Here is a 24586-nt window from a genome sequence, read left to right as displayed (position 1 = left end):
CTGGAGTGCTGTGTTCAGTTTTGGCCCCCCCCCCGCCACAGAAAGGATATGAACAAATTGGAAAGAGTCCAGCAGAGGGCAACAAAAATGGTACGGGGGCTGGGGCACATGAAATATGATGAGAGGCTGAGGGAACTGGGCTTATTTAGTCTGGAGACAAGAAGGCTGAGAAGGAATTTAATACCAGCCTTCAACTACCTGAAGTGGGGTTTGAGAGAGGCTGGAACTAGACTGTTCTCAGTGGTGGCAGATGACAAAACAAGGAGCAATGGGCTCAAGGGAAGTTTAGGTTAGATATTAGGATGAATTTTTTCACTAGTACAGTAGTAAAACATTGGAACAGGTTACCCAGAGAAGTTGTGAAATCTCCATCCTTAGAGGTTTTCAAGACCTGGCTAGACAAAGTTTTGGCTGGGATGATCTAGTCGGGGATGGTCATGCTTTGAGCAGGGGGTTGGATTAGATGACCTCTTGAGATCCTTTCCAACCTAATTTTCTAAGTTTCTATGATTAGAATACAGTTCAGGTCCTGTTTTGGAACAGCATGCATATCTTGGCAATGTGGTACTAGGGACACACACACACACTCAGAGGTAGTATGTTACATTCAGAAGGGTGCGTGCGTGCATGCGTGTATATGCGTGCAGTAAGGTTGAAGTGAGACATAACTAGTATTACTCCTGGGAGGATCCACATATTCCCTATTTTTTCTTGGTCTAATCACTCAAAGACCTTTGGAACTGTGGACATATTGGAACGGGTACTTTAATTTTTCTTTCCTCTGCAAAACCATATGCAACCTTTGAAGTTAAAAAAATCCAAGCTCAAATCTGTTAAGGCCACAGTCCCCTTTCTTTGACGCCAGCATAAGGCGCTTAGTATTATAGCTGTCAATGGAGTTACTGTATTTTCCACATATACAACGTGCACCTTTTTTCCTAAATTCAGCTGTTGGAATTGGCGTGCACATGATAAATGACAAAACAAAATAACAGGAGTTACTGCCTGTATTGTGGAAAGTGAAAGCAACACTGCGGTGCTGTACATGGGACTCTCTAGCCCAATGATTCTCTATCAGGGTGCTGCAGCACCCTGGGGTGACCTGAGAACCTTCCAAGGGTGTTGCACAATGTTAGCACTGTTAGGTGTGAAAGCATGATTCACAAGATAAACCCGGAGATTTCAAATAGGAATTCATCGTGTTAAAAACATTCTGACCTGCTGTGATCTTTCTGAAATCTTTGCAATAGAAGAACTGCTCTGTTATTCCTCTGCACACAAAAGAACAAGTAAAAACTAAGAACTGGCATTTTCTGAGCAGTGTCTCAAGTTTAACAAGGTCTAACAAGACTGCCAGCAAGATTCAGACCCAGAAAATAAAGACAACATTCAGCAAGGACAAATGTAAGGTACCACACCTAGGGAAAAACAAAAGTACAGATATAGTTTAGTAAAAAATAGTGTAGGCAGTAGCATTGCTGAGAAGGCTATGGGTATTGAGGATCACAGACTCAAGGTGAGTCACCAGGAAAAATGAGGTTACAGGAGAAAAAAAAGCAAATGCAATTTTCGGCTACATTAACAGAAGCACTGCATGCAAGGCACAGGAGGTGATAGCACCTCTCTGCTTGCTGCTGTTCATTTGCAGTTTTGGGCTCTTCATTTTCAGAAGGATGTGTAGGAACTGGAGCAGATCCAGAAATGAGCAACAAAGACGATAAAGGGATTGCAATGCAATCAGTATGAGGAAAGGCTGAGAAAAATAGGTATGTTTAGTTTGGAGAAAAGGAGATTAATGGGGGAGACATGACAGCAGTTTTCAATTATTTGAAAGGCTGCTATGAAGAAGAGGTAGAGCAACCCTTCTCCCTTGTCACAAAAGGCAGAACATGAAGCACTGGATTTATGCTACAGGAAAACAGACTTAGAGTAAATCTCAGGGGGGAAAAAATGTCCTAACCATCAGAATAGTAGGAAAATGGAACAAGCTGCCCGGAGAAGTTGTGTAAACTCCTTTTAATGGAAGATGCCCAGAAGAGACTGGCTAATCATTTGTATGGGATGCTTTAGGAATCTATGTGGAGTACTGGACTAGACCTGTGACATCGCTTTCAACCCTAATTCCATAACTGCATGAAAACATAAGGCATTGCTTCCATCTGCTAAGAGACATACTTCCACTTATACATAATTTCATCATTCATACTCCTCATTCATAAGCTGCAGGAAGAAACGTTCTTTGAGAGAACTGTATGATTATTCTCATGGAAATCTTAGAAACATATTTGAAATGTTGAACATCTATTCTCTCTCTTTTCCCTTGAATAAGTGGGACATTTGTGCACATTACTTCTGAGAAGTTTCCTACTTCTGCTATTTACACCTCCTCATGGGAATGGTTTTTGTCAGGTGAAAGGGATCCGTGTCCACCTTACAGAATGCATGAATATTTATAAGCTTTATGTCCTCAACATACATCTTAAATGTGCATCTAGCAAAATCCTGGGGTGATTTTCAGGAGTGGGTCGTGGATTCATTTTGCACCCCCCTTAAGTCAGTGGAACCACGGATATCAGTAGAACCAGAATTACAGCAATGATGAGCAGATTTCAAATTCCACTATTACTGACATGAAAAAAATGCCACATCACCAATCTGAGCAGATGACAAAGTCCCAACAGATTGGTAGTTGGTTCGGTTTCACTCATGCTCCTGCATAAAGGGTAACAGACACAGCTGCAAATGCCACGACTGGCAAAGAGGTGACCTTTTACGTGGGTTTTGATCTGATGAACAAAACATCAGTATCTAACATGCCTCACAATATTCAATTAATTTATCCTCGCAGCCCCCTTGTAGAGCAGGGCACTTCCCCACTGGTCAGATGGGAAGCTGAGGCACAATGTTAGGTGACATGTCAAGGTCAAGCCAAGGACTCAAATGTGGGTCTGCGACTGAGCTCTGAGCTAGATTGCTAAGCACTGAACCATCCTCCCTCTCTCAGTCCTCTGACATTGAGACCCCCTTATGCATTTGTTAGATTGCCATCACTAGGTGTCGGGAAGGGTCACTTTACCTGCAAAAGGTCTTCGCTCAGAACTTCTGTTTTCTCTGCCCTAAAAGACAAAAAAACAAACAAAAAACACAAAGTCAATGAAGAGACATTGTATAACAGGCTTCACACCCAGACAGCTTCCTATGGAAAGCATCCCAGAGCATGCAAGAAGGAGGCATGTCTTGTCTGTCCAGGCGATCATCTGGGGACGACAAGCAATTAGATAAGAAGGACACATAGGAATTGTTATTTTAAAATCCTTTTCTCTGATGTGCTTTGTTCCCGTTGCTAAGGTCAAACCTTGCTGTGGTTTAAGCAGCCTGGCTGGTCACTATTCAGCGCTGGCCATAGGCTCCTAAAGGGCATAGTCACAGCTGCTGAATCCAGTCAAGCCCCCTGGGGAAGAACTGGTGAATCACACGTGGCTCCAGCCCTGGGTGGGTCTAAGGGTGGGAGAAGCACAGGTTTCCACCTCGAGAAAAGTAAAGGCAGGAGGTTTGAATCCTGAGGTGCACTCAGAGTTGGTGGGGACAGAGGCGTATTTAGTCAGGAACCATGTAAGTGCTACCTTGGGAACCACCAAAGCATGGCCTTGGATGTAGTAGGAGGCCTTTGAAAGGTAAGAGATTAACCAGCCATACACAGGACACTGCTGGAGTCCACCAGCAGCACCTGGAACAATCCAGCCCTGGCCCTCTTATGCAGCTTGACTCTAGTTTTCTCTGGGGCCCCAAGGGAGGCTGATAACCAGGGATCCTGGTTTTCTCCAATAAAAAATAAAAATAAAAGTCCCAAATTTTTTGGTTTAAAAAAAGTAACCCCAAAATACACATATTTCTGTGATTAAAATGAAACACCACTAATATATATATATCACGGAAAAATGTGGATTTTGGGGTTAAAATTGGAGATTTTTTTGTTATTAAAGAAAACTAGGATCCCTGCTGATGACTGAGTTTCTGCTCTACATGTTCAATAGTTTCCTACTGCTACTCCTTAGAAGATGTACTATATACTCCATCTTCCCTTTCTTTAAAGGTTGAGCTATAGTATATCTCAGGACAGAGAAGGAGCTTCTACTGAGCTCTTAATGAGGCCACTCCATGGATCACAGAAGAGATTCAATACACCTCAAAGGAAAGGAGCTTAATTCCGATTGACACAGCAGGCAAAGGCTCTGCCTCCATATATGAAGTCTTGTTACAGTCTTATGATAATACCTGACACTCCCAGATAAGGCTCCTTTCCTGGGAGAATCACAAAGCTTCTTTTAAACATTTATAATATAGCCTCAAAGCCATCGGGCAGGGTTGGGAAATATCCTCCCTATTTACCTATAGATAAATTGAGGCACAGAAAGGTGCTTTGCTCAAGTCACACAGTAAATGAATTGTACAACACAAACAAGCTTCATCCCCTTTTTTCTCAAAATGGCTCAATTCATTGCACTTTTGAGTGCTAAGCACTTAGAGAAGATATTGCTAACATTTGCCTGCATCTTGACAAATTCCAGCAGTCCTAGTATTTATCTTCTACATCTGCTAGGAATCTACATTTCTTCTGCCTGTGGTGCTGTTACATAAAAGCTCATGAGCTAACTCAGAGCTCTCTGAATTATCTTCTTATCCCTAGTAGTAAAGGAGTCTACCAGAAGAGCAGATACTACCTCTCCCTGGCAAATAGACGGAAGGAGGCCAACATCCATCTACTTCACCCTCCTTAAGCTCCTGATATTGGGACCAGCCCCCACCAGTTCTACCGTGCAACTCCCAGCTTGCTTTGAAATGTCATCTGTATTAAATCCTCACACAAATCAAAGACATCTGCTGAATCCAGTTTCTTAACTGGCAGGATCTAGCCCATGGGCTGTAGTTGCAAACCTGTTATAGATCATCTCACTGATTTGTCAAGGTAATTTTGAATTCAGATCTTGTCCTCCAAAGCGCTTGCAATTCCTAATAGTTTGCTGTCATCTGCAAATGTTATAAACATATTTGCTACACCATCATCCAAGTGATAATTCAAATACTGACCTGGACCCAGCCCAGGAACCTGCTTGATATGTCCCCCTATACAGACAACAAAGCATTTAATTCTGCTCTTTGAGTGTGATTTTCCAACTACTTTTGCATCTGTTTGGTCCTGGTTAACTCTAAGGTTAATGCTAAACTATACTTCCTTAGCTTCTCTAGGAAGCCAGCTTCATCTTAACGACACTAGATCTAGAGCACGCTACAACAAAAAAACCTCTCTGTGGAGGAACATATTCAATATCTGTAATAGATTTAATAGATTTCTAGGGTCGGAAGGGACCTATTAGATCATCAAGTCTGGGCAGGAAAGAGCACTGGGGTCAAGTAACCCCAGTCAGGTGCTTGTCTAATTCCCTATTAAACACCTCCAAGGTAGGGGAAAGCACCACCTCCCTTGGCAGCCCAATCCATATTTTGGCAACCCTCACCATAAAGATCAATTCACCTCTTAATCTCCTCTTGAACAGGCTTAATAGACTGATTAGTGAGAAAGGTTTGACAGTACTGACCAATCAGAAAACTTTTGTCACAACTATTTAATTAGTCAATAATTATTTGTAAAAGGGAACACACTATTCCCCAAATGCTCTTATTATTGTTGTATGCAAAAATAATATTACCGTGTTACACCTACTGAATATTCCTTTGCTTGCGTATCCAAGAATAGAATTAGTTCTCGAAGGCACAGTGTTGTGCTGGGAGCATCTTATGTTCACCTGATTATCTGCCAGGAAGCCCTAAATCCTTTTTTTGCATCACAACTTTCCTGGACACAATCTTCCATCTTGTAGGTACAGTTTACCTTTTCTGTTCCTAGATGTAAAACCTTGCATTGAGTATATTAAAGCAGTTTATAAAAGCTATGTTTATCACTGTGATATGGATCACTTTGTAAAGCTGATGGCTCCTTATTATTTACCACTCTGGTAAACTTTATATTATCTGCAAATGTTATTAGCAATGACTATCAATGATCTGGAAGACGTTATTGAATGGTGTTGAGTTTAGAACAGATGCCTTCTGTGCCCCACGAGACATGCACCCACCTCATTAACATTCAATCTCATTTCTGAGATCGATCAGTTGGCCTGTTCCTTGGTCCTCAAGAGAATTAAAGCTGGCAAGGAACAGTCAAATTGCCCAGCCAGACCCTAGTCACATGTTTTGCAAGACTTTCTGCTTACACTACTTCTGTCAAGCTTTTCTCTAAAACGGGCGGCCGAGCTGTGGCACAGGCAGCCTCTGTGTGTGGCATGCGACATATAGGGGACAACATATAGTTGCAGATAGGGCAGGAAGCAGAAAATACAGCAGCAGATTGGGCAGGGAGCACAAGGCAGAAAGCAGAGCAGTCAATTGGGCAGAGGAAGGGGATCAGTGGCACCTGGGGAGATGTGGGGCTAATTTGCAGCTTGCCTGCCAAAAAGGTTGACTCCCACTGACCTAACATGTTTCAGACCCTCTGCAACGATGGTGCCTTTGCCACCTACCTTGGAGAATCGATTCCACCACCCAAGGACTCCATTAGTAATATCTATCTAAACCTAGCTTCAAGTAATTTCTTTTGTTCAACTAAGCTGACAGAGAGCAGATTCAGGCTGGATATCAGGAGGCGCTACTTCACAGTCAGGGCAGCTAGGATCTGGAACCAATTTCCAAGGGCAGTGGTGCTCACTCCTATCCTGGGGGTCTTTAAGAGGAGGCTGGATAGACACCTTGCCGGGGTCGTCTGACCCCAGCCCTCTTTCCTGTCCATGACAAGGGGTCGGACTTGATGATCTGCTCAGGTCCCTTCCGACCCTACTAACTATGAAACTATTTTCTGAGACTGGGCTTGCTCTCTTTCCAGGGCTCCTAGTTTAGGACAGGAAGTAAAAACTACAATTGGTTGCAGAAAATCAAGCCTGAAGTGTCACTATCCACAGCATTTGTTAAAAATACTGCTCACTTACGTTGTTTCATCCCCAAGTCGAACTGCCCAGGATTTCCTAATTTATTTCAGCATGGGAGAGGATACAGGCCCTACATTTGGCATCCCTACAAGGAAATCCTTCCAGATGTGATCCAGTAGAATGCCGTGTTCCCAAGTCTGCGGCTTGTGGTAATGGAAGAGGCTTGAATGACCTCAATACGCTCCTCTTTATTGCCTTCCTCCCCCCAAAACTGCCATATGTCTGATACATTCAGAAGTTTTTAGTCCCTTTCCCCAAACCCTCCATCCATTTCAGCCATTGGTGGTGAGCGGCAGGCAGGATGACTCGCCAAAGGTTGAAGTCATTTACTGCTTCCTGAACATTTTCTCTGTGTTAAAGAAAAAGAAACATTTCCTGTTGCAAGGACACTGCAGAACAACAGGCAGTTCTACCAGCTGCTACATCAGCAACTTGCTCCCAATTGCTGAACATAAGCACAATGGCCTATTCCCCAGGTATTTACCAGCCTTTATTGCCACTGAGTCTTACTACAAGTAGGTCACTGCTGTAGTTCCTCTGCATTTTCCTCATTCTTGCACTGATTATAACACTGGGTTACGGAGCCTTTGAGATGATCTTATAGCTTGGCCTGTGATACAGAGATATGACAAGTTCCTAGCTGGGACCACCTACCACCAGAGTCTAGGAGGCAGATGAAGTACTCAGTATTGTGCAAGGGGCAAAAAGAAACAGCTCTTCTCAATAGAGTTTATAGGCTAAGGAAAGATCTGGATAAAGTAAGAAATCCCAAAGGTGACACTGACCAACTTTTAAAAAAAGTGATCACCATTTCTCACTTTCTTCCCAGCTTTGGGATGACTTGCTGGGTCAGTATTTGTGGGCCCTGCAGAAGAAGGGTCACTTTAAGAAGGATCTAAATAAGAAGGGTCTAAATAAGAAGGATTGGCATGGTGCAGTGGGGCTGGGAAGTCCTTCTGTTCATTCAAGAGGAGCAAGAAAAAGGTGAGAGAAGTGAAAGGAAAGAAAAGGAGTAGCAGAAGGCAAAAATGAGCAAGGAAAGGAAGCCCAGTGAAGAACTGAAGCAGCAGTCACTTTGCTAGCCACCCAGAAAAGGAGAGGTCAAGGCAGGACTTCAGTTATAGACCTGTCAACAGTTTTCTGCTTGCTAAAGGAAACCTGAGCTGAGCTTTCTAAACAACAAGGACCTGACAGATTGTGTGGTAATCTGATTCGCAATGTAAACAGGCTATACAAAACTCAGAACTGGGGTGCCTTTGCAGCTCAGCCTGATGTGAGAAGTACAACCAACCTGACAACTCCAGACTGTGACGAGGCACAGAGCCCTGTATTTACAGGCACAGTCAGCATGTGGGTGTCAGGGAAATGCGAGGCCATCAGATTGCTTGGGTCATGCTGGCTGCTATTAGCTAATAGGTTCATACCTCTGGGACAGTAAACAGGAGAAGTGGCTGCTGCAGATCCAGAGCAATTAGAAGTTTTATTGGGGAAGTATCAGGGGTCTGTGTATACCCTGTGAGTGCAATTTGTCTGTATCAGCTTGTAGTTCACATTTTTTTTAAAGTACAATATCTTTGAAAAGAGCAACATATACTCTCTCAGCCTTCATCTGAAAGACAAAATACTTTTGGTTTTGGTTTTTTTTTCCCCGGGCACAGACTATCAACTGTGACTTCTAACATAATGTTCTATGGCTCTCCAGTGCCAAAAAGTGTGCCAGGCAAATAAAAAAATGACAGGCCCTCTGAAAGCCAGAAAGCTCACATTTCCATTGTAGATGCGTTACAACAGGGGAGCTGCCACAAACAGTAGGATAAAAGCAGTAGGAAGAAGGACACTGACAAAGACAGCATGCATTGTTCAGTATCGTCAAGTGCGTTTGATGGTTCCATTACAGGCAGGCGTGCATGTTAGCGCTGTATTTAACTGATCGATCTACTCACTCAACAATCGTAGAGTAAGGGTTTGAACTGGGGATAGATAGGCTGGCAAGGAGGGGTTGGGAAGATGTGCATAGAGCGCAGACAAATACATCTGTTAGCATGGATGATTGCTTTATGTCTCCTAAAAAAGAAGACCTATTATTAAGAGGGTGTGGGACTTGATTCTTAGATCACAAGGTTTATGCTGAGAGATGGAAAATTTGTGGCAATCCAAAAAGAGAACTGCAGACTATAGGTTCTTGTGCACGTGCAGTTCAGCATTATAAGTTCAGCCTTGTTTACTGAGAGCTCATTTCTCTGGAGGAACTAGAGGTTGAGCAGAAAGTTCCCGTGGCTTAGCTGTCTGAGGTCTGGAAGCAAGGTATTGTTAGAGAGGCATCTCCTGACAGCACAATCGGTTTCTGGTATTAGTTCGCTAAAATCCTGGATCTGCTGACCTTCAGGTCAAACAGCAATGTCCAATTGTTGCCCCAGACTTTTTCTAGTGGTAAAAGGGATGAGTCAGGAGAGAATTTTCAACTGGAGGGATCAAATTGGGCTCTGAAGTTTAAATTAATCAGATATTTTCTTTAAAAAAATTATAAGGATTGATGTACGTGCATCCAGAACATAATACCTCCAGAATATCTGATGAACAAATGCTTTCTTTAAAATTAAAATAAGTAAAATAAATGGGGCTGATAGAGCATCTATTATATCACCACATCAAAATACCATGCTGTCTCTTTATAATATTGTCACAATGCAGTAAGACAACAGCCAGGCTGCAGCACAGTTATCCTCCAGGTCATAACAGCATTAATCTGCAGCCCTAACTGAAGTGCCAAAGGAATTACCATGGAAGGAAGAAATACTCCATCCCACTGCTGCACTGTCCCCTCCCTTCTGATAATAAACACAACCATCTCACACTGGACTTTCCAAAGATAGTTATTGAATTGTGGTGATATAAGACATAGTTATCTTTACTCTTTTACTCCAGTCTGAGTCTTTTGAATTCACTGGAGCCACTCTACTGGCACAAGAGGACTATCAGATCTATAAGGCTAAATTGGACTTGAGTCACATCCATTCAACCTCATTTTGATTATAATCCTTGAAGGCTGTGTGGTTTGACAGAAGGATCTTTAAGAGAAACAGCTCATGCATCCAAAAAGAAGATGCTTGCATAACCCCCCCATCCCCCCCCAACATCTGATCATATTAAATGTTGTGTGCCTCCAGCCTAACAGTGAATGAGGCATGAACTAATTCAAAACAATTCATGCTTTGCTTCCTCGTGACTTATTGCTTAAAGTGCTGACACAATTACTGCTCATAGTGATGCCTATTTGTTTAGAGCCATGTTTTGTATATGCTAAACACACAAGGATCATGCGTTTAACACTGTATTAGGAGATTCTCAAGCACATTTCCATATGAGAATGAGGGCACTGTGCAAACATTACTGAAGCCTCTGACAATAGATATTATCTAGAAAGTTTCTTTTAAGGGAGGCACAGAGGGACTGACTGATTCTCTCAAGGTCACACAATGAACCAATGGCTGAGATGGAAATAAAAATCTGGCTTGAAATCCCAATCTTATCAATGGTCAAAACTCTCACTGGACAAAACAATTGGGATTTTCATCCCAACATGCAGTCCTATCCATCTTGAAGTATTATGACAGTCATTTTAGTATTATGACAGACCAAGATTAACTAAAATAGCCAGAGTACCCTGAGGCCCCTGGATGAACTCAGATTCCTTGGGGTTTTGTTTGGTCACTTGAACTCGGCTGTCCCTGAATTACACTGACAGTGGGCATGTCTACATGTTCATTAATGTGCCGCCATTACAGAGAATTATGGTTAAGTACTAAACTTAATGCGCCATAATTGGCATTACTGTGCATTAGTACAGGTGCATGCTCTTTAAATGACACTACTGCACAATAGACTAATTCTACTGTGCATTACAATGGTTTCTCTGTGCCACGCTAATGAGCCGCAGAATTAGTCTCCTGCGCCATTAGCATCTCATGTAGACACGCCCAGTGATTTTAAATGAAAGCCATTTGGGAGCTACCACTTTGGTGCTTCATGCTCTATTCTCCTCTAGAGGTTCGACTCTGGCTGGACATCATCTTGGAAAAGGGGGAAAGGAGCATATGGGAGTCCCTGGCCACAGCGCATCATGGGAAACAATGCCTCACAGGAGAGCCGAGTTCTTACAAGAGAACAGGAACATGTAGCAACTGAACCACATTGCCCTGTTGTGATGTTTCTGACCTGAACCAGCCCCATTTTAGGCCAAAAAATTCTAATACAAAAATCAAACTTTTATGGGTAATATGAACACATTTTATGGGGAAAAAAAACCTACTTGGGAAAACCCCACTTTTATGTCAAAAACCTGTTTACATGGGAAATCGTCATCCTGTCCTAGTGTGCAACACCTGGCAGGCAGAGATGAAATCATGGGGTGCTCCTTGGTGCCATGTTGCTGCTGCAGCCTGAAGCCCTTTGAGCTGCTAGAGAGTGGATTGTATGTACAAATAACCGAGTAAAGGGGTGGTGTCCATTAACTTGTTTTCCCCATACTTCACTCTGCTGCTGCTCATAACAGCACTTGTAGCTAAAATCACTCTCCCATGACCTTTATTGTTCTAATCACAGGTCATAAACAGAAGCCACAGTGTTAAGTACATTTTAAGCTTAGAAATGTGCTCTAATAAGCTTTCTAAAGTATTTACACTTTCTTTCATAGCACTGCCCTCTCTGGCAGTAAAAAAGCAAGTAACAGCATCTGAACTGCCAGCTTTGGCAGGAAGAATCCCCTCTGAACCCATCTCAGTTTAATGATCTAGCGTGGTTTATATGTAAAATCAAAACCAGATAAATACCAACTTTTCAGGAAACTCAAATGCAAATGAAGTGCTCCCAGGTCCTCTTGCCCATTGTAAGCTGCTTCTGCCAGGGCTTAGGTTTTTCTTGAACCACATTCAGGTCAGAGCACTGATGGGCCAAAACTGCCAATGCCAACAAGACACTAAGAATCACCTTGCAAACACCCTGTAAACTCATAGAGCACAAATCTACATAGCTAACAGACTAGTGGGGCCAGGTAGCCATAGGGAGCCTGAGGTCTTGCCAGGCAACAGTTTTAGCCAGTCTGGGTGGGTAATGACCGGTTGTTCAGTGCTATATGTCAAATACGCTGGAGGTCTTCAAAGGCAGGTGCCCCAAAACATCTAAAGCCCGATGGCTTTAGATGAAAGAGAGGGAAGACAAACAAGGGAAAACATATGCATCCCTGGCAGCCACATCCAGATTGATCCAGGACCCGAGAAAGAACTAAGGAACGCGCTCTCCCAATGGCCCATGGCAACTCATGACCTTTTACTCAGGTAAAAAACACATAGGAGGGCAGCTACCCAGAGCTGTCTCTTATGGCCCTGATGAAACCCTACTGAAAAGTACTCAGTATTTCAGTCCACGCAGAGCTTTCAGCATCTTCTAAACCTGCTGAAGCGCATTAAGCTCATTACATGAGTCACCTGATTTTCAAATATAAAAGATCAACAATTGGAAAGCAGAAAAAGTAAATCAAACTTTAAAAGACTCCCCTTAGAGAAACATTAAAGGCAGTGGTCCTCCTCTCAACCCTCCTTTTGGTTACAGGAATGAATCAAAGGCTTAAGTTTAAAGAGTTTTATGAAAAGTGGCTTGATTTCTGTATGTGCTGAGTACCACTGACTTCCCCCAGATTACTGAATACTCAGCAGCTTTGAGAAGTCAGGCTAAATCAGGTTTATTTAATATACTCCTGCAATACCTGAAACCCTGGCATAGCACAGTCATGACTGCACCAAAGAAAGAACAGAGACACATGGTGATTGGTTTATCTTCAAAGCCCAGACTGAGCGAAATGCAAATGAGCCAGCACAAAAGGGAGAAGCCAATTCAAACCCGCTCAATTTTAGTATCCTTGCAGAGTTTTGTATATTCTCAATATACACCCCATACACACACTCCTAGAGCACTAGACAGCATAGACCAGACTATCAACACTAAAATATATCAAGTGACCATTTTGTATTCAAATATACAGAGTAAAATCCTGCCCCTATTGAGTCAACGAGAGATTTGCTACTGGCTGTAATGGACCAGGATTTCAACCATGACGTTTTGTTTCACTTTTTTAAATCAGCAGAGTCTTCTTGGTATAAGTATGACAGGATGCCATCTCAGAGCATGTAGTATGCTGTCCTCAACTTGTCCTATCATTAACTGGTTTCCATCTACACTCTGCAGGGCCCATATCACAGCATATACAGGCATCACATCCCTGTGGTCACGTTGTCATACCAGGGCTATTGGTTGCAATGTAATTTTCTAATCTAACCAATGGAAAGACAGCAGGTAGGGTGAGGAATGCCCATCCCTCACAAATCTAATTCTCTGCAACAATATTTCCTAGGAACAAGAGCCACAAGGATGGAGGAAGAGAAGAAGACGTTGCTGGACTGTTGGATAGGCAAACCAGAATTCTCTCTTGAAGGGTAAGGCATTTCTAGCGATGCCATTCAAAGGAGAGGGAAGGGATGAGCTGCAAGAAGCAGTGGATGCTAACAAGACAGTTTTCCCTTTAAGTCAGCATTCATCTCAGGCTAAGAGTGCTGTCAGGGCTCCTGACACAATATATGGGGCATTTAACAGCAACACACACTCGCTACAACAGAAATCCATATCACACTGGAAGTTCCTTCTCTGCCTGGCCTGAGCTACAGAAGCAGCATCTCAGACATCCTATTCAGAGGCAGATTTCAGCTGACAGCCTGTGGGTGGCAGAATGCAGCACAGCACAGCTGGCAGAGCAGTTCCACTGGTCACGGCTAGATCAGCTCTCTCCTCCCAAAACTCCTGGATGAAAGCAATGGTATCTCACAGAAAGCACAGAGCAGCTAAATCAGGGCTCCTTTTATTGGCGCAACATACAAAGCCATCCATTAATCCATTTAGGTGGCAAACTAAGAACTGCTATTATCTATTTAAAGCTATGTATAAGTCTATAATAAAACTTTCCGCACGTGTGAGAGAATATTTAAATTAAACTCGCCCAGTCTCCCAGATTAGTAAGCAGCTGAGTAAAGAATCCACAACTAACTTAACAGTGCTAATTACTGCACATTGGATTAGCCTTTCAAACACCTGCACAAACAGGAGATACAAAACAGAGGGACAATTAAAGCTTTTGAATAACTGGTGATTGCAGTTGGCACAGAGCAAGATCTCCTTACCCTGCCTTCCCACGCAATACAATTATGCTAATCCAACGGTAAAGGTGTGCAGTTAAACAACAAAAGAAATGCAAATGTTCAGGTTGCACACATGGAGGATTTTCTATCTGCTGTTCTCAGCTGTGCAGTGTAATGGGTTTGGCTTTTTAATGTTGCTGGAAGGGTAGCGTGATCATGATCAGCCTTACCTGGTTTTAGGAACTGTCACTTCTGCACTTCTGTAAAAAGGCATGAGGCCTGACTTTCCTCCTCTCCCTTCTCCCATTTTAAAGTAGTGTGACCTTCTTGGCTTCAACAAATTTCCACCCGTTTGGCACCAATGTGAGATCAGAATCAGTCATATTTATAGCTTCATTCCCTCTCTTTCTCTTTATTTATTTGCTCTCCCTAACTTGCACACACATGCACCCATGCATGGCATACACAGTGGAATTGCCAAATTAGATTAGGAAAGGGGGCATAGCTCAATGTGAACAAGATGCCATTCTTAAGGAGTTCCTCTGAAACCACAGTTGACAGCAATGACTCAAAATCCACCCATACTTATGCTCCCCCACATACTCTTCCACGCAGCAGGCCGATTGAGTGGGTCTTTAACTTTCCTCCCATGTAAAAGACGAGAGGAAATCAACCCAAATAGTTCTCTAGCATAGTACTGAACTGCAGCTCTGCAGATGATTAAAATCTTTAGGATGGTTTGAAAGAACAAAATAATTTGAGTGCACAGACAAGCAAGCAGCAAAGAAAAATAAAAACAAATAAAACATGAAATTGGTTTCCTGTTGGCTTTGGCAGCTGGGATGAATCTGCTGACGAAAAAACAAGAGGAAAATTTCTGTTCTCTACCCCAATTAATATTGGATTTAAAAAATATGCTGAGTAAAACCAATGCCTTGAGGTTAGGACTGTTCCTGGGTCAGAAAGGAATCGTACTAGTGATAGGATTCTTGTGATAACCAAGAATCTTTCCTATTGCACTGTAGCTCTACCTGGCATGATCTTTGCCTGAACAAGAAATACACCTCCCAGTATTTCCTTCCTAAATACAACTCCTCCTAAAAGGTAGGTGTAAGAAGTGGAAGAAAGACTTTATCAAACCAGGAGGAGAAACAGCATGGCACTGGGCAAGGCATTCTTGTCGCTCCTCTCTCAGCCTACAACATATGGTTAGTGTGGCCCCGTCTCCAGGACTAGGGAAAAACATTACACACAAACCTGTTCAAGTGAGCAGAAACTAGTTTAAGCCTGTAACAAAACGTAAGTTCAGTGCATGTAAACCAGTTTCAGAATGGCTGAAACTGGTTTAAGATAAACTAGTTGAATGTAATATCAGACTTAACTGATTTGGGTCAAACTGGCTTATGCAATGTCTGTCCCAGACCCTTCCTGGTTTAAGTTAAATCAGTGTCCCCCAACATCCCAGATGCTTTGCAGCACTGGGCTGAGCTGTCTGCTCCAGAGGACAGGGCTGGCCTCACCCCTCTGCTCCTTAGCCAGAGACACAGCAGGGTCTGCCTGGCTTCCCCCTAGCTCACCCCCCCTTGCCACTCACTGCTCAAGCAGGGATTCCCCGCTCCGTCCCTCCCATCTCCCACAGTACGGACCCCAGCCCCATGGACCCTAGGTATGTGGTATGTTAGCTAATGCCAAGAGGTGTCTATGTAAGGCAACCAGGACAAAGGCAGACAGGACAGTACCCGCTTAAGGCTTTTTGGAGCTAATCAGCAGGTCAGTTGGTAATCACCCTCCATTTCTTCTTTGGAAAAAGTTGTTTAAGAAGAGCTTGAGCTAATGAGAGAGGCGTTTTTCTTCATGGGCTGATAAATGCTGTGTTATCAGGGCCCTGCTGGCTCCCTCACCTGTCAAGTTTGCAAACAGTGAAGAAGCACGGAGAGAGAGATTGAAAAGCTCAGTATCATCAACAGATGCATGCAGTGCATGCCCTCCCTTTGCCTCAGAGTGCTAGCCCGGGGTTGGTGTCTGGCAACCAGCAGGGAAAAGCCTGTGATATAGGGGGGGGAGGGGGGGATTAAACCCCTCCCTAATCAGAGGGTTCTGCCCAGGCCTGGCCACACCCACCCCTGCTCAGTCCTGTGGAAAGATAGGGAGGGCTGCTCTAGCACCCCCCGCCCTGGGCTTCTAGCCTGAGCCACTGCAGGTATGTGCCTGCATTTCTTCAGTCCAAAGCAAATATCTGTGCAGTTGCAAACTGGTTCAACCTAGGCAGGTTGGACTAACCTGCAAAGATTGAATCAATTCAGGATCAGGCTTTTTGAATGTCTGTCCCTAGCCCAGAGGCAGAGCCAGATCAGGTTACCCTGCACATTACTCTATATACATTTTTGGAGGGTCCCAGGACTCAGGACAAAAACACCCAGTTCCAGTCATATATGAAGGGCTAATTAGTACATGGATCCTTTGAAGGGGGGTATCTGGAATATTCACACATCCTGAGTAGTGTTGAGCTATGGGGTCACCATTGTTTGAAATGCTGTTGACTCTGCTGTAGCTGAGCCCAATGAAAGCTATCATTCTGCATGAATTAAATTGATAAATTAAATTAATTGATGCTTCTTGGCCTCTTGTGTGCTAAGATCAAGTGTACTTGTTGCACTGGTCTGTCACAGGAACCAAGATAGATTTAATTTGCATTGTGTAGTGGAGGGCGCACCCCTGTTCAAATACACTGCAGACAGGATGCCATATGAGTCTTGTAATTAGCTTCCCACTGGCCAGCTTCCAGTGGGAGGATCCATGGGTGACTGGTGCCTCTCGAGTCAGGGGGACCACCCCCCTGCCCAACTCCAGTCAGTGACCCGTGCAGGGTGTCCCCCGGCGGCCTATCCCTCTGACCGGGGGGTGGGGAGGGGACTTTTGCTGGTGGCCCCGCTCCCCAGCCGGCACTTGTGGGGGGGAGGGGGGGCACTGGTGCTTCTGCCTGCCCCCCTGCCCACCGGCAAACAGGGAGCACAGCTTGACAGGGGGTGCACTGGCACTCTCAGGGGGTGCACATGTACCCCCGTGCACCCCCTATGCATTGCCCCTGGGAGGATCTCAGCTACATGCCTATAGAATCATAGGGCTGGAAAGGACCCCGAAGGATCACTGGGTCCAGCTCCCTGCATGAGCAGGAAAGACATCCGGGGTCAGATGACCCCAGCCAGGTGACCGTCCAGTTTTCTCTTGAAGACCTCTAGGGATGATTGCACCACCTCTGTGGGGAGCTTGTTCCATAGTCTGGACACCCTAGTCGTAAAGAAGTTTTTCCTAATGTTCAGCCTGAAACTATCTTCCAGGTGTTTGCGGCCGTTGTTTCTAGTTTTCCCCCAGGGTGCCCTGGTGAGCAGTTGTTCACCGACCTCTGATGTATGCCTCTGATATAGCGGTAAGCTGCAATCAGGTCCCCTCTCAGCCTTCTTTTCTTTAGGCTGAAGAGTCCAAGATCCCTCAGCCTCTCCTCATCTGGCTTGCCATGCAAGTCCCTGATCATGAGGGTCTCTTCTCTAGACCCTCTCAAGCTTTAGCACATCCTTGTTGAAGTGTGGCACCCAGAACTGGACACAATACTCCAGCTGCAACCGCACCAATGTTGAGTAAAGCAGCCTATTTGCGGGTGTGTCCACAACCCCATATCTTGGTGTCATCTGCGAACTTGGCCAATGGGCTTTTCACCCTCCCATCCAGGTCATTGATGAAGATATGAATGACCTGAATGAGGGGGTGAAAACTGCTTCAAGGAAATGTAGGACTCCTCTCTAGCTTGCTTCTGTGGCATGACTCTTCCCTAGCTTGCTCTTGCGGCTGTTGGCTAAGAGCAAGTAAGACCCAGGGGCACCCAACGACCAAGCCTCTGAGCTTGGGCCTGCACGTAGGATGCCTGCCAATGGATTTGGGAGTATCTGAAGCCCCAGGCTGAAAAGTCTGGGATGGAGGATACTTGCCAGTTGTAGTGCCACATATGGTGTTTGAATGATTGAGTGTTGCTCAGTCATAAGGTTTAGGAACTGATTTGTCTGTTTGACCTGGAATATGGAAAATTTTCCAAAATATATTTAAAAAAATGCAAAGGAAAACAGGATCTGACAATAGGGGGACAAAGGGCAAGGACCCCCCAGATTTATTCTCCCTGCTGTAGCAGTGGGAGGGGGATAAATTCAAGGCAAACCTCCAATAATTAGATTCTATACCTGGAAAATTATAACAAATTAATAGATTTTCCATAAATAGAATCTAATAATGAGGGGCCATCTTATATTCAGGGTCATCTTATATTAGAGCAAATGCAGTATTAATGCTCAGCATGATTTCAACCTTGCAAAGGGGCTTTATTCTCAGTTACAGCCTGTGACGGGGGGCAAGGGATATGGCAGTAATGGCAAAAACCCCATGCCACTGAGCTTGCCATCACTGCATGCTGAGCCACAAAAGCATGGCGGTGGCAGCAGGATCACTGCACTACCAACAATGCCAGCGACCCCATGGTGTGCAGAGCCATGGGAAAGGGGCAGCAAGGGCAGAATGTCTGCACAGCAAGCCCTGCTGGCAGCAACCCAACTCCCTAACACCCATGAGCAGAACAGAGGAGGTGGGTCCACCGCACTGTAAAACTTACCAATAATACAGCAGCATCCCACGTTGTAGCCAGCAAGAGCCTAGAGACAGGATGAAGAAAAAAAGCTGGCACTGGCATGGATGTGTTCTGTAAGTGTATGCCAATGCCGATTCACTAGCCAGGGCAGCGAGGCAATGATAAAAGCCCCATGATCCAGTCCAACAGGGGGACCAGAAGGAAGTCCCTGGCAGCTGAGGGCAGGCTGCGGGCTGAGCAGAGAGCCAGAGGGAGACAGTTGGCGGCAACCCCCATGTGGGGAGCTGCCCCCACGCACTGACTCAGAGGAGCCAGTACACTTATCCGAGTAGGAGAACAGGAAGCCCTACTGTGGAGAGGGCCAAGAGAACGACGATAGAACTGCCTAACAGAATGAAGATGACAACTGGTAACGACACTGCATCTGTACAACATCAGAGTATCAATGGGTTGGTGCTAGGTAGGGTGTAGGGGAGGTGAAGCCCCAAGATCATCCCGCTAACAAGCAACCTTAGCAAGACACCACTGAGCTGGGAAGTAACAGCAACCCCCAAAATTAAAATTTCTAAAGACGTGGCAGACAAGAAGCTTCGGTGGTCTAGGTAACTGCTGCCGGGGGCAAACTGTCAGCCCACAGGACCACAGTTGGCTCAGGGCGACTAGAAAAGCCTAAGCAGGGAGCTCCAGATAGGCATGGCAAGTTACACAGCCGTTCAACACCATCCAACCCCCCCATAAAAGAAAATTTGCTCTACAATGCTCAACATGACCCAAGATTTTAATGCCCCATTTAAAAAAAATAATAGATGTAAAAGGTCTGGAAGGGTCTTTCTCCCTAAGCCCTTCCCTTAATTTTTGCTTACCACCTGTTCTGCTACTTTGAAACTACCAGGACAGACAGTCTGGTCTATACTGGTTTTGCAAGAGGTCCTGGTGAGGCAAGAATGGACTCCCAGAGGCCTCCACTGAAGTGAAGGGGTGGTTTGTTACCACAAAAAGATTCTGGCTGAAGTGCTGCTCCATTACAGTGCACAGTACGCAGGCTGCAGCTAGTTAGAAAATGGGGGAAGAAAATGTATTCAAAAGTTTCCTGATGAAAACACTTTTCATCAAAAGAAATATTTTTCACTCCAGACTGAGCTAGTTTCTAGCTTCCAAAAGGAGGCGTACGCTTTGAAGATACAAAGCTGAAAGGTATAAGAAGCCAGCCAGTGCACTGCCTCACAGCATGGGAGCAGAGGCCCTGCAAGAAGACATATGCAGCAGCTGCACAGCACTTGTGCCCTCCTGACAAACAGGCAATGAAAGGACAGGAGAAGGCAGTCCAGACATGTGGTGAGTCATGCTCAGTAACCTACCATGCTTTATTCCTCCCTTCATTTCCATTGTGTTTAATCTATTATCTCCAAATAACGGGATCTTAAATCTAGCAAGCACTCTGTTGAGGGTTATATGAGCAATGGCAACATTATATTGAATTATCAAGAGAAGTCACAATGTTAACAAGCAAAAGAGCATTCTGAATTTGGGCATGACAGACATCATAAATGCAAACTTAACATTACAGCCTGGCACTTTCCGTCTTTGAATGCTCATTTTAGAAATATGAAATGCTTATCCCCTCAAAAGGGTACTCTATCCTCATTTTCCAGATGGGAAACCTGGGGCACAGAGAAGCTAAACAAGTTGCTAAATGTCACATGGTACACCTGGGAAAAGAACCCAGGAGTCCTTGTTTTAATCAGTAAAACTGCACCCATTGACTGACATGGCTAGTGCTAAGGGGAGTAGTAATCTTCATGCAACACTTGCTGTATGGGATGTAGGGGAGCAGTAAGACCGCTTCATGGAATGCCAGAGGGTCAATAAGCAGACAAGGTTCTTTAGGTAAATGTGATATCTTATTAGATGAACTAAAGAACTGGAAAAATTGTTCTTTGCAAGCTTTCAGGTACAAACACCCAGTGTTTCCTGAACGGAGTCTTGTGGGATGTCCAAATGGGTGTTTCATCTTGAACACCTTCAAGATGAAACTGGATGCTTATCTTCCTGGGATCCTATGACCCCAGCTGACTTCCTGCCCTTTGGGCGGGGGGCTGGACTCGATGATCTTCCGAGGTCCCTTCCAGCCCTGATGTCTATGAAATCTATGAAGGAAAGAGTTAATCCTGGTATTGTTGTGTTACAGGAGGAAAGGCCAGATGACAGAGACATGTCTTTACTACACTGGGCACAGGTAAGAGGTCTCCTAATAAATAGTCAGAACCAAGACAGGCAGAAGGCAACAGTAGAGGGCAGATAACAAGGTCCCAACCAGCAGGAGTCCCCACTCCCACTAAGTTCTGCTGCCTTTCCAGAGGTACAGCGCAGAATCCCTGCTGTCCAGGTGCCTTTCCCTTCTGCCAGTTCATACCCAATCTGACACTTTCTCACTCCTAGTACTCTCTGTGACACTCCTGTGGGGGGCACAGAGGTGTTTCATGAACCTGACTGGGGCTATAAAGCAGACAGATTTACATCAAAATGAAGGATGTCACAGCAAACAGGAAACTTTAAAATTATCGCTCTTAACCTTGTTTTGGATTTGCACTTTTCAGTTACTTTGCTAGGAAAGAATGATCCTTATTAGTTGGTAAGCATTAAAACGTTGATTTGCAACTGTATACACATATCATGCATATCATTCACACTCCATTTGATACATTTTTTGTTAATGCACTATATACATGTGCTGGTACCTGTGCATAAATGTACCTACCCTGCATTTTGTATTGAGTTTTACATGCATTCTCAACTTCAGTCGCTACACAGGCTCTGTCCCTGCTTAAAACAGTTGGAGAAGCAAGTGTGGGGGGTGTCTTGGTGATATTTTGAGGGCACAGAGCTTGTCTAGCATCTCTCCCAACTATACTGATAATCTAATAAAGGATATCACCAAAAAAAAAAAGCCCTGTTACACAGACATTTCATGGAACATCACAACTACAAGACCTTTCTGACCCTACTAAATCAATGGGGGAAGTGAGGTGGAGTTTAGGTGCTTCCAACATCAATTAGCATCACAAAAGGTCTTAAACAGTTGTTAGGAACCTAGAAACTAATGTGTGTTAGTTTTGACTGTACTCAGTAGCCAAAAATCTAGGCACCTAGGCATTTTTCATGCCAAAAAGGAAGTACCTAATAAACTTATGCACCTAAGCAGTTTTGCAGCCACTAAGTGGAGTCAATTTATATTGCTCTTTCTGACTTGGGCACCTAAGAGTTGCAAAGAGGTATAGATGAGAACTGAGTTGCAGCGAGATTAAGGGTGCTGTACAATGTACACGAGTGCAGAGGCTGCTCCGGCGCACTGTAATCACAGCATGTCAGAGCAGACTCAATTAATCAAGTCTGCTGGAGTATGGCAATTACCTCGCTCCAGCCAGCACCCGTGCCTTGTGTATTAGCATCCCCGCACTTCAGAATGGTGGTGGGGGTGCTTTAACAAAAGCTTGTTTGACAAGCTTTAGATAAAGTGCCCCCGCTACCATTTTGAAGCACAGTGATGCTGATATAAGAGACTCTCCAGGTGCTTTAATTAGGCACTAATTAAAGTGCTTCCCCTGACCTCCAGAGCACATGTAAAAACGCCCTAAGTGACTTGCCTTCTCTCTCACAGGGTGATTATGGTGGAGCAGGGACTTGAGTACAGGCCTCCCAAGTCATAAAGTACTGTCCTAACCACTGAGACATGCTTCCTTCTGGCTGTGTATACACTACACTATGCTTTTCCTTCAAACCTGTACCACCACTGCCATCACTAATTCAGTTCCATCCACTGGTGCAGGCAATAGCCTAGCTATGGCTGTTGGCATATCTTAGAAGACATGGCAATAGCACGTTTTGGGCAATAAGCACTTCCCTGTCTGTGTTCACACTCCCAACAAGGATAAGAATGAGAAGCTGTGCTGGTGTAAGCATGTGTGGGAAAAACAGTGCAAAGGGCCACAAGGGGGAAACAGAACAAATACTGAGCAGAGCTCTCTCCCCACAGCACCATTCACACACACCTCCCAAGATGGAATATGTTCAAAAAGACTATCAGGTTGAAGGTCAACATTTGACCTGCTTTGCATTTTCACTGTATTGCCACAAAAGAAGGCTGAGAGGCGATCTGGTGGCCGCCTATAAACCTGCCAAGGGGGACCAGCGGGAAATGGGAGAGTCCCTGTTCCCCCAAGCACTACTGGGGGTAACAAGGAACAACGGCCATAACTTGACTGAGAGTAGGTTTAGGCTAGATATCAGGAGGCACTACTTCACAGTCAGGGTGGCTAGGATCTGGAACCAACTTCCAAGGGAAGTGGTGCTTGCCCCTACCCTGGGGGTCTTCAAAAAGAGGCTAGACAGCCACCTAGCTGGGGTCATTTGACCCCAGCATCCTTTCCTGCCCATGGCAGTGGTTCGAACTAGATATCTGCTTAGGTCCCTTCTGACCTTACCTACTATGAAACTATGAAAAACGCATGCAACTCCTTACTCTCATTTTTTATTTTGTTTTCTTTCAAACAAACACTACAATAATACCCCTGTCTCACAACCAAAGGGAAGTTCTAAAGTCTTGAGAGAAAGAATCACGTGGTCTTTCTTTGATGACCTTTAGATCAAAGTCCTTTTACCTCTGAGAGTCACAAACCAATTTGCTTGAAAGGAGCTTTTACAGATGCGAACCAAAGCACAAGAAGACCTGAAGATATAAGAACATTTGGGGAAGGGAAGGGTGCAAGTGCTACGGAAACAAATTTTTCAAGCCCCCTGAGGAGGAGGGTGCAGATAGTTAGAGGATAAATACACGTTTTAGAAGGTACTCTGCCAGCATCCATTTAAGCTCTGAAGCTACAGAATAGCCAATGGAAACTTTTAGCTAAAGAATGGAAGGAAATAAAACAAGCCAATTCATCCTCTCGGTCTTGTCATGGTTCATCCACCCGAATAAGCATACAGCAACATGCTCTGTATTGATTTGCTGGTAGCTAGGCACCTGCAGCCTGTACCACAGTCACTGCTGGAGGACATGAGGATTTCTCCTCCCTGTGCAAACTCGCACAACTGCAGTCATCAGTAAAGAACTGAATAATATGACCTCCCCCTCCCTCCCACTGCATTGTGTTTTTAAATCAATGGATTTTAAGAGTGTGTTTAGAAGTAAAAAGCAATGCGTGCCATCTCCAAGGGGGGGGGGGGGGGTTTTAAAAGTGGAAGAAAAAAGGAAAGCCGTGCCCCCCCAAGGGGGGGGGGGGGGGGCTTTCAAAAGCACCTATGTGAATAAGGAGCATGAGCCCCACTGATGACCAAGGGACTTGGGGTCTGAGGACACTCAGGGGTTTTTGAGAATCCCACTATTGCCACGTTGTTGACACATGCTTTTGATGCTGACATGTGATTCATTGGGTAGAGATCCCTTACCCGGAAAGCATGTAGAGCTCACCAAGTGTGATGGTGTTGGATAGCACCATGTTGATGGAGACACTGTTCTATAGGGTGGATTGCCCAATGCGCTGTCATTATTAGGTTTGTTATGTAGAGCACGTTAATTCTGATGCCCTGCCTAAATTCTACTTAGAGTGGCACATTTTGCATAAAGCCCCCAGCAGTGCTTTGCTGCCTGTTGTAAACTGCTACAAAACTTTGAGCTCTGCTAACCTGCATTTGCTTTGCAACCCACAAAGGGTTGCATCTCAGTGACTGAGACA

General features: G+C 44.6%; 1 protein-coding gene across 1 annotated transcript in view; it reads right to left on the bottom strand.

The window, feature by feature from the left end:
• The window catches only part of ARHGAP44 (Rho GTPase activating protein 44), a 76071-nt gene extending 72959 nt beyond the window's left edge, over positions 1-3112 (bottom strand). The window contains exon 1 of the mRNA XM_025211664.1: positions 3077-3112. The gene's annotated coding sequence lies outside the window, so the exon portion shown is untranslated. The remainder of the gene's footprint in view (positions 1-3076) is intronic.
• Positions 3113-24586: the final 21474 nt, after the last annotated feature.

The sequence above is a fragment of the Alligator sinensis genome, unplaced genomic scaffold (assembly GCF_000455745.1).
Source record: "Alligator sinensis unplaced genomic scaffold, ASM45574v1 scaffold584_1, whole genome shotgun sequence".
NCBI lineage: Eukaryota > Metazoa > Chordata > Crocodylia > Alligatoridae > Alligator > Alligator sinensis.
This window is presented reverse-complemented; position numbering and strand designations above follow the sequence as displayed.